Below are 14,110 nucleotides of genomic sequence, written 5' to 3'. Positions count from 1 at the left end.
ATACAACAAGCTAGAGTTTCACTAATTCAAAATTTCAAGCTATAGGGGTTTGTGTGAGTCTCTAGAAAAATGAAATGGATATTTTAAGTAAGAATTGAAACCATGAATGGATATAGGCTATTTTAATTGCAAATGTGAGTAACTTTTCACCCAAGAGATGAATAACCTAAACTGAGTTTTAAAGGCAGTTGTATTGATTAAATCCTATACTTTCTAAAGCTAAATGTGCTTCTATATATGTGTGTATCTGTGTGTGTGTGTGTGTGTATATACATATATACACACACATATGCAAATATATATTATACTTCTGTAGTGAAGGAAGTTTCATTTTCATTTATAAAATGAGGACAAGAACTTATTAATAGGAATATGTAAAGAAAAATGAGCAATGTAAAGTACTCAAAACAGTGCCAAGTGTCCATCATCAATAGATAAAATTGCTGTTGTTTCCTCACTAAGTCACTAATTAATATCAGACACTTTTGTGACCCCATGGACTATATACCTCACCAGGTTCCTCTTGTTCATGGGATTTCCCAGGCAAGAGATAAAATAGATACATGTGTGTAGATAACTGTGTGTTTGTGTAAATGCAAATATCTATAATACATGCTTATTTTCCTAGGGTTGAAGAATACAATAGACTTAAGCAACACAAAAGTGTATGTCTGCACATTAAGAGAAAGAGAAGAGATACAGAGAGATCATATTTAGTTAAAGGATTTGGAATAGTTTCATAAAAAAGGATATTTTAAGATAAGGTTTGAAGGAAACGATGTATGTACCTATCAAAAGACTAGGAAGAGTGCTGATATATGAGGCAATAGCACGGGCAGAAGTGGAAATGCCTCTCCATAGTAGAATATTACTTTTTAAAGTTTTTTTGGTACCATTTTAAAATTCTTTTATTGAAATTGTTACAATATTATTTCTGTCTTATGCTTTTGGTTTTTTTGGCCCTGGGGCATGTGAAACCTTAGCTGTCCAACTAAGGATAGGACCTGTACCCTCTGCATTGGAAGGCAAAATCTTAACCACTGGTCCACCAAGGAAGTCCTCCATTACTTTTTTTTTAAGAGTTTTTAAAAAGTTATTATTAAGTGATTTAACTGCACTATGAAAACTACTACCTAAATGAAAGCGAAGTTGCTCAGTCATGCCCGACTCTTTGCGACCCATGGACTGTAGCCTACCAGGCTTCTCAGTCCATGGAATGTCCCAGGCAACAGTACTGGAGTGGGTTGCCATAAATTCATATAAATAAGTATATAAAGTTGAACAATAAACTAGATATGATCTAACTCATCTATTCAATAAATTGGATAAAGTGGTAATATAGAAGACACAAAGTGTTATTATAGTTTGCTTATTTGCATATCTGAAATTTAACTTTAGAAAAATATGTTTGCTCTAAAAGATGATTTTGAAAAATGAAAAATGAAAAATTTAGAAATGGATGTCAGTATTATTTTAGGAATAAGGGTATGAACATTCGTCACACAAATAATTCTTAGACACACATTTGTTTCCATGCAACACCTGTTCCTTTTGTACTTGCTTTTTATGATTATTTTTACTTTCTGTTACCAATGGTGATATATCATCTCATTTATTTTAGGTCTTTGGTAACTACATATTAAAATGAAATAGAAAATATTTTGTTTTGTAAATAAGAAACACATTTCTATTCATCCAGTTTGGGAAAATCACAGTTACGTGTAAAATATTGATTTGTTGCTAGATTGTTTATTTTTAAAACATCATTTCATGCCTAGAAGTAATAGGTTTCATTAGCATATACTTTATGCTGCAGCACACAATTTCAATATGTAGACAAATTATATGATAACAAAATTGGCTGAGTTTCCTGTTTGAAAAAATGAATCTAGTACGTCACCTTCAAAAATCATTACTTTTTAGATGGGCTTCTACCTTAAATGCATTAACAATAATCTCAGGGCACAATGTGTGGCAAAGCACATGGTTAAGCATTAGCTTTCTACTCAGAAAAAAATAAAACAAAAACACCTGCATTCCCCAGATCCATGTCATATATCTTAGGGTGGGAACACCAGGTAGAAATAAAATGATGACAAATAAGCTATAGAACCAACACTTCCTTTTTACTCCCAACTTTAAGCAAGGTCATGCCCAGTGAGTTATGGGACTCACAGCCATCCTTAGGGATAGCCAGAGTGACACAATTTTCACAGCAAAAAGCAAATAAATATCAATTTCTGGAGCCATCTTAGCAGAAAAAAAAAAAGCCATGGTTATGAGACAATAGATAAAGCATAAAATAAATGAGGGATGGGTATTAAGGAGTTGATTGTAGGATTTTATAAAGGTAACTAAAGATATTGTAAATTTTTTTCCAGAGATGTGTGTGTATGTATTGTGTGTTTTGTGTGTGTGTGTGTGTGTGTGTGTGTGTGTGTGTGTGTGTGTGAAATGAAGCTAGACTCACTCTGAATGACTACCTGCCTCCTACACCCCCAACTCTCTTTCCAGGCAACACTGTTTGCTTCAGTAGCACAGTACCCTTTAGCTCACTTTCCAGTTTATCAGTTTAATTCCGAGAACTCTTAATGTCTCCCTTGAAGGGAGGCAAAGAGACAGTGTTAATTTTCCTCTCTTCTTATTTTACCTTGGCACCTACTGATTACTTTTCTAAGCAAGCTGTTCCAGTGACATCTGTATAGGGCAAATGCCTCACCAGCATAAAACAAACAAATTACCGCTTTGGTAAGGTTTCTGAGGTCTGAGTGCCTTATTAGAACATCCAGTGTTCTCAGGATGTCAGATCAGCTGCACTTTGCCTCAGCCAAGGCATTTCGGCATCTCCTTCCTGGCACCCTGCCACAACCGAGTTGCTTTTCATTCATCAAACTCTGCAGCACAGCACTCTAACTAGGCAACTGCTCCCCATTTCTGCCCACATCTCTTTATCATGGAATTGGGTTCATTTCAAAAAGTTTATCATGTTGAAAAGGGCCTGCAATGCAAAAAACAATGCCATTTATCAGCGAAGGCAAGGAGACTGCTAGAAAATGATGAATTTTCCATATGTGGCTGTAGTTTATCACCAGTTTATTTTAACTTCTCCTTGCACTTGCTGTATATGTTTGCATGACAGGTAAACTTTAAGTGCCTCAGGCCTCTCTCTCCTGATGAATGTGCTTAATAATGTAGATGTACATTTATAAAGTTGTCTCCTACCAGAGAGTGTATAAGAAAGGCAAACTGTAAGAATCATAAACTATTTTAAAAATATCTGCATGATCTTAGGACTCATTTAGCTCATGCCAGAACAAAAGGCAAAAAATAACATCAAAGGAAGAATTGCTTTTAAAGCATAGTTTTACACAACTACATGTACTGAATTGTTAGAAACTGTTAAGTGTTAGTAGTATACACTGAAAACACAGGCCATACTTAGGGCTATCCATGAACTGGTATTTAATTGCAAACAACCCCACTGTCTAACTGAGAAAGATGCCCTAAGGGTTATTAGGAAGCTCCTAGGAATCCCAGCAGGGCTAAAGAATTGGGCTACTGCACCAGAATCAAGTCCATTTCAGGAGTGGTCCTCAATGAGACATCACTGACACCCCTACTAGGCACAGTCTTCCCCTGTTTACACTCTGCCTCTGAAAACCAGATGCCTCTGACAGCTGGGTCCCTCTAGGAGGGGCTCAGCACCCTGCCTTATTTATCCTGTATGGCCTGCTTCTGTATGGTACCTTTGGGGTAGTTTACCTGGTTGGTGGAACCTAGGCTATCTATCCTGGCTGAGAGACAGTAGGATTGGGAGGGAGCTTCTGGATTCTATTTTAGCATACATGGAGATTCTCATGATGAAAAAATCCCTCCAACTAAACAGCTGTGTTTAAAGGAAGCTTGTGGAGGAACAACAGCAACAACAGTGCATCCTTGTCTCGTGTCTTCGGCAAAAACTGATGTGTGTTTGTAACTGTTTATCTGAGCATTGGACACTCAGTTGAAGACAGCTAAACCACTTTATTTTTGGTTTCAGCTAACCCAGATACTATCAGATTATTTAAAAATTCAACAGAAAAGGACCAGAATCTATTTCTATTTTATGCCATTAGCCACTCTATCCTACATTAAGACACTGGTCCTCATGATGCCAACTCTGACTGAAATATCATCTTAACAGAGAAGCTTGATTTATAATGAGGTCGTACAATTCAGTTCAGAACTGATTCCTGACAATAAGTCAAAGTTCAGTGAAAGCTCAAAACAATCGCATATCTCATAATAGAGTCTTCTACAGAACTGCTGCTTCTAACTGCTCTTAGAATTTTGCTTGATAACCTTTGCAATCTATCAAGCAATTAAATGGTATAAAGTGTTTTACATAAAAGCTGGTATGTAAATATGTCTGAAAAGAACAAAAAGCTATTCTCTTTTAAAAACAGGACAAAAAGCTATTTTTAACTTGTTACAGACAATGCTATGACTCAGAGCAGTTCACTTTTCAATTTGGATTTTCACTAAAACTAAAACCTAGGGTATTTTTGGTCTTGTGGCAGGAGGAAAACAAGAAAGGAGATCTAACAGGCTCTGTGGCTGAAGTGGCACATTCTTTTTTTAAACTGTTACCTGAGATAACTTGGAAGGCAAACTAAATCCCTTCTGGAAATTTACATCCAGGTGCAGAGGTGGGAAACAGAACAGTATTGGGGTATTTTCTCTATTATTGCCTGTGTTGGGAAGATATTTATAAGAACAAAATGGTGATCAGCAAATAGAAATGGAAGAGAATAGAAAGATTCTGGAAATCTGGGGGCTTGCAGTTGGAAAAAGTTGCTTCTCAAGACCATTTGAGGGGCCTGAAAAAGACTGAGTGGAAAATATCCAGCAAGAGCTTTAATCAAACAAAAATCCCTGACAAAATTTAAATTACCTGTTTTTTTCATGTAATGCTTATAGATGTCTTAAATATTGTTGAGAGGAGGAAATGAGGGAAGAATAAGAGGGGTAAGATGGGAAAAGGAAAGAGAGAGGCATGGCATGTAAAAATAATAGGTCAGAAATTTGCCCAAAAAACTTAGGATTTGGTAAGCTAGCACATGGAAGTGACCAAAAGTCAATAGATAGTCAAGTAATATTAAGAAAATTACATTTCCAAATATATCACAAATCTGGATATAAATAATGAGCTAGTGACTTGGAGTTCAAAATTAAAAGCGCCATCTCTTTTAAAAACACTATTAAGAAATGAAAAGGCAAGCCACAACTGGGAGAAAACACTTGCAATTCGTATATCCAATGAAGGAATAATAACCATAATATAAAAATCTCACAACTCAGCAAAAAGAGAATTCTACACCCTAATGGACAGGAGACTTGATCAAAAACTTCAAAATGTATGCTTCCATTTATGGTGAATTCCTGAAGTATTAGTATTTCAAAACAGAACGTCTACCAGGGACTATGAATAACTGAATCACTTTATTGTCCAGAAGAAATTAACACAATACTGTGAATAAATTATACTTTAACATTTTTTTAAAGAATAAAACTAAAAGAATTAATCCCACTATGCAAAAATAGTCTTAATTATCCATGGAGTCAAGGGGGTTTTAGCTGCAAAATTAAAAAAACAAAATTATAAGGAAATTTGTGGGAGTAAAGAGACTGTTCTATATCTGGTGTATGATGTTGATCACACAGGTCAACGTCTGATAAAATTCATCAAACTACTTTAAACTTGATACATTTTATCTTTAAATTGTATTCATAACATTTTTTATAAAGCATTGCCTATCTTGGACATTAAACCATCCTCCAAACTTAGGCTGGAAGCATGTGGTAATAATTTACTACCCTTGAAGCCAAGGAAAGTTTCTAAGAAGAAAATCTCCCAGGGAATATAATCAGATACCAAGAGGAAAAAAAAAGTACAGCAATTTCTGGAGACCAGAATCTGGGCCTTCTCAAAGAATCTCTGCTCCTTCAAAGTGAGAACCTTCACATGATCTGTCCAATAAGATTTCACAAGAGTTTTGGATAAACAACTCTTCTCTAGCTTCAATTCTTCCATTTTTGAAGTGTTACACTCTTGTTTACTGTATGTGTACATGTGCCGAGGGTGGGGGTGTGGTAAAGATAACTTGCTATAAGCTCATAAACACAAGATTTACCCCTAATGTAGATGAAAACAGAGGCCAGAGCTCTTGGCCTTTGAACAAGATGGAGGAACTGGATGGGTCTTTGGTTGCCTCCTTTGATGAAGGAAGAAGATACTGTATTTGAGGAGAACAGATGAATATAAGAAAGGAGCCTGGTCAGTGGCAAAGAATGATGCTCACCATCCTCTGCCTATGTTCTTTCTCTTTCACTGACCCAGAGAAAACATATTCCTTAGTCTACTGTTATAAGTAGGGCCATTACACTGAGTTCTGGTCAATGAAATGTTGGCAGAAGGCATATTTGCAAATTCCAGGTCTAATTTCAAAAATGGCTCATTCAATTGTTTATGAATCTTCTTGACTCCTATCTGTTAACTTGACGACAACCCCAAGATGACCTTGGGAGTCACTTATTGAAGAAAGAAGAGCCAGAGTTGAAAACTCAATGTCCTTGATTGATTTGCATACAATAGAAATCTGCATTGGACATATGGATGAGAAAAAAAACCTTTATTTTGTTGGGTAATGGAAATTTTTCTTTGGTATAGCACTTAGCATTACTCATTCTGACAATTTCAGTGTTAAATCACACAGAGTTATACAAGAAAGTTTATAAAAATTGTAAAACATTACAACATTTGAAACCTACCAATCAAAATCCTTGAGATGCTTTAAGGACAAAATAATATTTAATTTTTTATCTTTTGAGCAAATTGCATTACATGAGAGAAAATTTCCTGGAACTGCTCAAAAAACACTTGAAGTACAATTAACCTTGGGTTGTAAAGATGAGAAAGATAAGTGTTATTGAAAATCTGAATTATTGTGAAGGCATTCACTACATTCATGCTCTAAAATGTTGGTTTTAGAATCTTTTCTTACTATGGCTCTATTAACCAAATTCTTCACAGTAAAGAAGCGATTCAGTTTTACTCTATTTAAAATTTTGAAGCAAAAAAGCATTTTAGAGTAAGATTCAGTAACAACATACTGACTGCCTTTTCTGAGTTTTGTTTTTCATGCTTTCACATTAACATTTGCAGTGTTTATGTGTTTTATTGCCTGAATATACTTCAAATCAGAAGACCTTTCCTCACATCACATGTTCAGAGGCAAAAGATGGATAAAATATATTTTTCAAATGTGAACAGTTCAAGAGAGGAGGAACTCTCCCCTGACACTCTTAAGGTAGATTAAAAATAACAAAAACAGAATCCTCGATAAAAAATTTGTTTTAAAGTGCCTTACTCTTCACTAGGCATAATTTTCCACTTCAATCAGGAAGAAAGAATGCTTAGCTATACCCTAAGAGTTAAAATGAAGCACTATTATCAATTTACAACAAGAATATCCATCATAAGAATGGTAATGGGCATACAGAATCAAATAATAGAATTGATATATAATATAGCTCTCTGTTGAGCTGTCTTTTAGAGAATCCAGTGTTGATAAGAGAATTTCACTCTGAGTTTTGGGAAAACAGGAGTAAGTCATTTTGACCAAGTTATTTAACATCTCTTTCATCAACATGCTAGCTGCAATTAAGGAATAATAGTAGTGCTTACCTCATAGGAGTATTGTGAAATTGATATGTATTAATTACTAGGTTAACATGTATAAAATACTGAAAAAGTGACTTCTATTAGATCATATGCTCAACAAAATACAAATTATTTATATACTTCTTTATTCTGTCATTTATTTGAAGAATACTCATTGAGCACTTGCTTTTTCTGGTACTGGTCTACATGCTCAAAATATAACTGTGATCCCCACAGACAAATGATAAACATGAAGTATATCATAAAATAATGAATACTACAGACTGAAATAAAATCAGGACATGATATAGAAATTAAAATTTTAAATGAAGTAGGAGAATATGTAATACAGCTCAGGCTTCCACAGCAAAATATCATAGACTGGGTGGCCTAAACAACAGAAATGTATTTTCTCACAGTTCTGGAGCCAGAAGTTTGAGATCACAGTATCAGCACAGTCAGGTTGTGGTGAGTGCTCTGACTTGCAGATGGCTACCTTCTGTGGACTCATTATATAGAAAGAGAAAACTCTGGTGTTTCTATATCTACTTATAAGGGACCAGTTCTGCCAAATCAGAGCAACATTCTTATCATTTCATTTAACCTTAATCGCCTCCTTGGAGGACCTAGCTCCAAAACAGTCACGTTATGAATTTAGGACTTCAACATACATATGAGTTTTTGAGGGGACTCAGTTCAGTCCACAGCAGGGAGTTAGGAAATTCCTCCCTGAAAAGATAGCATTTAAGGGCATTTTACTACCTTAAGTAAGCAGTAGAATGATCCAGGATTGTGTGAGAAAGGATAGTTTATGGAAGAAGAAAGGTTAAGAGCAAGTCCCTGAGCCTGCTGTGTAACTATAATGGATGAGAGGCAAGGTCAGTTTGTATTCAGCTGTTAGGCCATTTTAAACACGTTTTCTATTACGAGTGAGATGGGAAGACATGGTATCAAATAAGTAAACAGGTAACAAAATTTTAATAATATGACCCTGATTAATACATTAAGAATATATACAAAGGAAAGAATTGGTAAATAGGAATATTAGATACAAAGGTAGTAAAAGAGTCCAAGATTACAATGAATTGAACAAAAATAACAGCAACAACAATAACAACAACAACAAAAAAAACGAGCAACTGTCAACATCCACAACTTTTCAAAGTAAAAATGTAAAGATCTTTTGGTGGATGATATGTAGACCGTGAGAAAATAAGACAAATCCATCAAGGATGGCTCCAACATTTTGGAATAAGCAATAGGAAAAAGAATAGTCATTCAGTATTCACAGAAATGTAGGGGAACAAGTTTAAAATAAAAATCAGGCTCCCACATTTGTATATGTTAAGTCTGAGATGCCCATCAACCACCCAAATGATGAGAGTTGTATGTACATTGAGAGTTCAGGAGAAGAGCCTGGTTATTTTGAGCATCCAGACTCAACAGCATGACTCTGAATGAGTTCAGTAAAAGAGTAAACAGTGGATCTAAAAAGAAGTCTAGATCCAAGGACTGATACTATGCTACTCTAACTTCAGGGAGTAAGATGAAGGGTGCTAGCAAAAGAGACCAATGAAAGGAATTTAAGGGGATCTAGTGTTCTGGAAGTCAATTTTAAAATAAGGGGGTGGGGTTTCCAAAGGGAGGGACTATCCCTTGCATCAAATACTGCAGAGAAGTGAAGTAAAAAGAGGTCCAAGAAATGGTCATTGGGTTTTGCAACCTAGAGGCCATTGTAGACATGGGCAAAATAGTTACAGTGTAATGGTGGGATCAAACACCTGATTTAAGTGAGTTTAATACAGAAATGTATAAATATAAACAAATATTTCAAGGTATTTTATTATAAAGAGAGAGGAGAAAGGTGGGATAGTAGTTCCAGGGGTAAGTGAACATTATATATATATATATATATTTTTTTTTTTAATAGGAGGAATAACGTATGTTTGTCTACTGATAGGAAAGACCCAAAATATCTCATGATTGAGACAAAAGTTTCATTGGATTATATTTCAGTTATAATGTTTTATTTTAATTAGCAATTTTATGTAAAAAATGTAACAATTATAAAATACGTAAAATCTTCAACTTTTTTAAAGAATATATATCATTGCCTTTCAACAACCCAACTAGACACTAAAAGAGCCTCATACACAAAACCATGGGTTCTTAAAATACTGTCTAATCCATAAGCTTGGAATCTTTATTTACTCTTTTTCATGAATCTGGGAATAGTAGGTAAAGTTAGCATGGTTTGTTATTTGATTATTGTTTGATCATTGAAAATTTAGCAGCTTAAAAAATATATTCATTCTCTCCCAATCTCCATGGATCAGGACTCCAGGCAGTAATCACTGGTGTTCCACACAAAATCTCACAAGGGTAAAATCAATGTGTTGGTCACACTGAATCCCTTCCTAGAGCTTGAGGTATTGATCTAACTCAAGCAGAAGTGAGCTTCTTATAGCTGTAGGTCTAAGGACCTCAGCTCTTAGTAGTTGTCCCATCTTCCCTGTTATGGAGGCATCTCCACAACAGGGTAGTTTGTGTCTTCAAAGTCCACAGATGAACAGTCAGTCAGTTCAGTCACTCAGTCATGTCTGACTCTTTGCAACCCCATGAATTGCAGCATGCCAGGCCTCCCTGTCCATCACCAACTCCCAGAGTTCACTCAAACTCACGTCCATTGAGTCGGTGATGCCATCAAGCCATCTCATCCTCTGTCATCCCCTTCTCCTCCTGCCCCCAATCCCTCCCAGCATCAGAGTCTTTTCCAATGAATCAACTTTTCGTATGAGGTGGCCAAAGTACTGCAGTTTCAGCTTTAGCATCATTCCTTCCAAAGAACACCCAGGACTGATCTCTTTTAGGATGGACTGGTTGGATCTCCTTGCAGTCCAAGGGACTCTTAAGAGTCTTCTCCAACACCACAGTTCAAAAGCATCAATTCTTCGGTGCTCAGCTTTCTTTACAGTCCAACTCTCACATCCATACATGACTACTGGAAAAACCATAGCCTTGACTAGACGGACCTTTGTTGGCAAAGTAGTATCTCTGCTTTTGAATATGCTATCTAGGTTGGTCATAACTTTTCTTCCAAGGAATAAGCATCTTTTAATTTCATGGCTGCAATCACCATCTGCAGCGATTTTGGAACCCCCCAAAATAAAGTCTGGTTTCCACAGATGATCATCTGATGCTTATTGTCTCTTACCTCCTGACTCCATTCTAAAGGTCAGGAGGGATGCTTAGGATGATCTCTCTCTTGATTAATTCCAAGTCAATGGACTGACAACATTAACCACATCTGGAAACTCCCTGCCCTTTGCTGTATTGATGTAACCTGACTGTGGGAGTGAAATCCATCACATTCATGTAAGGGCTACCTCACTAAAGGTAAAGGGATTATATAGGGCCTGCTTACCAGGGAGCAGAAATTCTGCCTATCATTAAAAAAAAAAAATAAAGTGAATATTAAGAATGTCCCTGTGTGCTTTCACATGGACTTCAACTCTGAGATGAAATCCACAGTAAGTGTGAATATAATCCTCTTAATTAAACTAGGGATATATGAGTTAGAGAATTGGTATGGTATGGTCTTTCACATAAACCATTTAAAAGTTAAACTGGGTATAAAATAATATTCCCTGCTTTCCTTTCCCTATACACACACACCCACACACGGGTTTTCAAAGTAAACACAGGAAGAGCTCCCAAGAAACAAAGACCACTGGGGAATAATGTAAGGAAAGCTTCTAAATTAATTTAGCTTATTATCAATATAAATTTAGGCTGTTTAAAAAAATAATATAGTAATATATAATATCACTATAATAATCAGTTATAGATATAGATACTAGAATATAATAGATACTAGATACTATAATAGATACATATAATAGATACTACTTCCCTGATGGCTCAGATGGTAAAGCATCTGTCTATAATGCAGGAGACCCGGGTGCGATCCTTGGGTTGGGAAGATCCCCTGGAGAAGGAAATGGGAATCCACTCTAGTACTATTGCCTGGAAAATCCCATGGACAGAAGAGCCTGGTAGGCTACAGTCCATGGGGTCACCAAGAGTCGGACATGACTGAGCAACTTCACTTCCACTTTTCTTTCATAATAGATACTAGAATATCATTTATAAATTTCAATAAAAAATAGATTATCAAATTATGACAACTTTTTTGATTTATAATAGATGTCTATATGAATATAAAATCATATAAGCAAATCACATTGGAAACATATACTCATTTATATAACTATTACTCTTTCTGGTATTGGTATTCTACTAAATGTCTTTATTCTAATATCTGCTCCTGTATTGACTTAACAGAAGGAAAAATCCCTTCAGCTGTATCAGAGTAGTTTCAAGATGGTAAGGCCAGGGGTGAAGGCCTCTATCACACTTCCTTTCCTTTAGTCTAGCAAGTATATATAGTTTTGTAATCACAGGCAACACATTCCACTGATGAAAATTAAACTAGGTAACTGCCTTGCACAAGCATGTATTAATTTACAATCTGGTTTAACATTCCCTTAAGAACTACAGTGTAAGACACTTTTAATAGCATACATAAGATTTTTAAAAAAATTATGAAGCCCTGTGAAATTCATATTATGCTTTTGACCAAGCTAAAATCATGGCATGTTGAAAAATCTCACAGAATTTACAGTGGTTTAGCAGTACATGAACTTGTGTATAAACTAAATTTTCTTCTATTTATTATCTATATTTTACCAATAAAGTATATAATGATAAAGAATTAAAAATGGCAAAATACTTTATATTGAATTCGTTTTTTTGAATAGTTATTCATTTTAAAATATTCTATCTAGATTTTAATCACCATATAAATAATGTGACAGAATCTTAGTCCCTGATATGAAAGATAGGATTTATGAAATTTCAATAGAACAAAATATTAACACTTCAAAACATGCAGAGTAGAATAGTGTTTTTAAGAACAAAAAGAAATAAATTGAAAAAGGCTGTAGCCTCCTTGTAAACTATTCCAGCTAATATTTCTTTAGCATTTAAAGGAGTAACTGACACTCTGGTGCTTCACACTTCACCATCTGAGCCACTAGGGAAGCCCATTAGCAAGTGATAATTACGAGATTTCAATCTATTCTCTTTGATTCTAAAGCCTGAACCATAAACCATTGTGTAATATTACTGCAATTTTATTATGTTTGGTGTTGTACAATGTTACACCATCCCCCAAATTCTAAAATCCCTAATTAGCCTGCTGTAGAGAAGACAATGGCAACCCACTCCAGTCCTCTTGCCTGGAAAATCCCATGGACGGAGGAGCCTGGTGGGCTGCAGTCCAGGGGGTCGCGAAGAATTGGACACGACTGAGCGACTTCACCTTCACTTCTCACTTTCATGCACTGGAGAAGGAAATGGCAACCCACTCCAGTGTTCTCGCCTGGAGAATCCCAGGGACGGAAGAGCCTGGTAGGCTGCTGTCTATGGGGTCACACAGAGTCGGACAGGATTGAAGCAACTTAGCAGCAGCAGCAGAGGCAGTTTATATGTGAATTTAACCATTCCAATTTATTTTTATGTTTAACCACATTTGGGGGTAACTTTTTTTTTTTTTTTTTTTACTGCTTTATATTGTTTTAACTATTGGGCTTCTCTGGTGGCTCAGATGGTAAAGAAACTGCCTGCAAGGCAGATTCCCTTTTAGTCAGCAAGATCCCCTGGAGAAAGAAATGGCAACTCACTCTAGTATTCTTGTCTTGGAAATTCCATGGAGAAAGGAATATCGAGGGCTACAGTCCATAGGGTTGCAATGAGTCAGACATGACTTAGAGACTAAACAACATAAATCATAGCTGCAAACAGACTTCTAGACAGTAAGATATGAGGAAGAGTTGACTCATCTGACACAATGTCTTTGTAAGCTTCCCCTTCTTCTCTACTCCATGCAAGGACCTCCCCAGCTCATGTGCTTATTTGAGAAGCAGTACCTTCCAGGTAGGAGAGGAATATCCTTCAGACAAGGACACCTGATTACATTGTCCATGCCTTGTTTCTATTTACATTCTCCCAATCTCAAAGAGGAGGCAGGTCTTTGGCAGATCTTTAAATAACAACTGGGAATCTATGCTGATCCTAAACAGAATGCTCAGTCCTCATTAAACTTAATTTATGAGCTGTATTTATATAGCTGATCACTGTCTTCACAGGATTATTTTGTTTCCTTGTCTGAGGACACTACTTCTGTTCAGAGTGCTCACCTATCTGTGTCCCTTCCTTCATCATCCCTCTTGTTAGTTCCCCTCCAGAGATTTTGTGACTGATCCAAGGCTTCAGCCCTTGTACATCTTCCTTTTCCTATTTATATTCACTGGCTACATCAATTCATTTACTGTCATTACAGTAAAT

The sequence above is a fragment of the Ovis aries genome, chromosome 12, assembly GCF_016772045.2.
Source record: "Ovis aries strain OAR_USU_Benz2616 breed Rambouillet chromosome 12, ARS-UI_Ramb_v3.0, whole genome shotgun sequence".
Lineage (NCBI taxonomy): Eukaryota > Metazoa > Chordata > Mammalia > Artiodactyla > Bovidae > Ovis > Ovis aries.
Note: the sequence above shows the minus strand (reverse complement) of the source record.